At 47.4% G+C, this 2,253-nt stretch overlaps 1 pseudogene; it reads left to right on the top strand.

The window, feature by feature from the left end:
• Nucleotides 1-1,271: 1,271 nt before the first annotated feature.
• On the top strand, nucleotides 1,272-2,001 carry LOC102929057 (protein Mis18-alpha pseudogene; annotated as a pseudogene).
• The last annotated feature ends 252 nt before the right edge of the window (nucleotides 2,002-2,253 follow it).

Here is a 2,253-nt window from a genome sequence, read left to right as displayed (position 1 = left end):
GAGGGAGATCTTGACCTGATCACACAAACTGCCATGTATTTACATCTGACTTCTATGGGAGACCCAGAGGATCCATGCTTTTGGATGTATTAGCCCTTGACTAAGAGCAACACAGGCAATAAACTAGGCTACTTTCAGTTATGGACAGAATAGTTAAGTAGCTCTGCTGTATATTTCAACAAGAGCCCTGAGTGTCAGAGAAATGAATCCAAACCTTGCCATGGGGCTCACGAGAATACAAGTGTATCAGGCACAAAGGGGCTGCCAGGTAAAGCCACCCATTCTACAGCTCTTGCAGGAACGAAACAATCATACACAGGCCAGCCATCCTTCATGTGGAGCAAGCTCTGGATGGTCTTTAGAAGGTGAGGAAAAAAAAAAAGTGAAGATACAGATACTTCAAACAGACCCCACCTATGGTTTTCCCATTTCTAAGGTATTATATCAGGGCACTCTAATACCAGTTTGTGCTACTATTACAAGCTAGAAGGACTGGGTCATTTATGAATACAAACTTTCAAGTTCTCAAAGCTATAGAACTCAACGAGGGCTGTAAGACTGTAGACGACCTCAAAAGTGAAGCTCCATCTCCATCCTACTGGACCAAGCACACATGGTAGCTGTAAGGCTTGTCAGCCTTATGTAGAGATTCATTCTTGACCTAACTGGAGGTAGTTTTGTCAGGTGTTTTCCTGCATCTGTGGAGATGATCACACACCATCTGTCAACCATTCCTATGTTGGGCCACCACTTATAGATCTGCTTATGTGAATTCATAATCACATCTTTAAGATATGCATATGGGTATAAGGTTATCCTCTAGGGCCTGGGGAACCTACCAGTAGCCACATTCCTAAAGACAGTTTTACCCCTCCAGCAATCTGTCAATGGATACTCAGCTAGAGGTGGAGCCTCAGAGTCTTTCCCATCTCCAAGTCAGAACTATTAACTGACTCAACTTTATACCGGTTTATGTACGTAATCCACAGCTTCTGTGAGTTCATGTGTACAACAGATATTATCAAGTCCAGAAAACAGTATTTTACAGCACTCTTCTCCATCCTCTGGCTTATTCTTTCATCCCCTCCCTTCCATTATGTTCCATGAGCCTGTGGTAGAGTAGGGATTAATATAGATGTCCAAGCTGTGGTTGAACACTCAAGTTGCATTATTGTTGAAAGTGCTGAGAAATAAGTATCTGAATTAACCACTATCCACCGCATTAAGAGTCTATGACCGGGGGCTCTGGGGAGTGCGGGAGATTTGTCGTTCATGGCGGCTTCTTCCTCCCTAGGTTGCTCCTCTCCTTCTTGTGTCTGTAGCCGCCTGGGCACGCGGGGCGACCCCTCGCTGCTGGAGAAGCGGCTCTCAGAAGACTCGCCCCGCTACTGGCTGCTTCAGAAGTGGGCGAGCATGTCGAGCGCTGACGCGGCGGAGGCGGAGCCCGAGCCGGGCGAGGAGAAGGCGGCGGCGGCGGCGGCGGCCACCGGGGAGAACCCGCTCGTGTTCCTCGTGTTCCTGTGCTTGCGCTGTCGCCGGCCGCTGGGCGACTCGCTCACCTGGGTGACCAGCCAGGAGGACAGCAACTGCATCCTCTTGCGCTGTGTTTCCTCCAATGTGTCTGTGGATAAAGAACAGAAACTGTCCAAGTGTAAAGGCGAAGACGGCTGCATTCTTGGGACGCTGTATTGTACAGGCTGCTCCCTGCGCCTTTGGCTATGTGTACAGATGCACTCCCAAGAACCTGGACTACAAGAGGGACTTGTTCTGCCTCAGCATCTAAGCCATTGAAAGTTACACTTTAGGGTCCTCCGAAAAGCAAATCGTGTCGGAAGACAAGGAGCTTCTCAATCTGGAAAGCAGAGTTGAAATAGAGAAGTCTATAAAGCAGATGGAAGACGTCCTGAAGGCCTTGCTGATGAAGCTGTGGGATATTGAGTTAAAACTGTCCTCCGCTGGCGGCTGCTGCTGCTGAGCTGCCCTTCCCGACCCGCCCCCCGCCCCCCCCCCCCCCGTTCCTAATGGTGGTCAGACTCCTTCTGGGTACTTTAGGGGAGAAGTACCTGTTCTCCCTATGTGACTCTTAAAGCCAGTTTATGATACATACATGTTGGAACGAGATTTTGTGAGTTTTTATTTTATTAAAAAACGGGGTGATTTTTTCTTTTTTTTGTTAAATTCATTGTATGTGTGCATTTTTCTATTTTTTAAAAAACTTTGTCACTTAATACTTTGGATATTAAAGAGTGAGTA

The sequence above is a fragment of the Peromyscus maniculatus genome, chromosome 20, assembly GCF_049852395.1.
Source record: "Peromyscus maniculatus bairdii isolate BWxNUB_F1_BW_parent chromosome 20, HU_Pman_BW_mat_3.1, whole genome shotgun sequence".
NCBI classification, from domain to species: Eukaryota; Metazoa; Chordata; class Mammalia; order Rodentia; family Cricetidae; genus Peromyscus; species Peromyscus maniculatus.
Note: the sequence above shows the minus strand (reverse complement) of the source record. Positions and strands in the feature narration are given on the sequence as shown.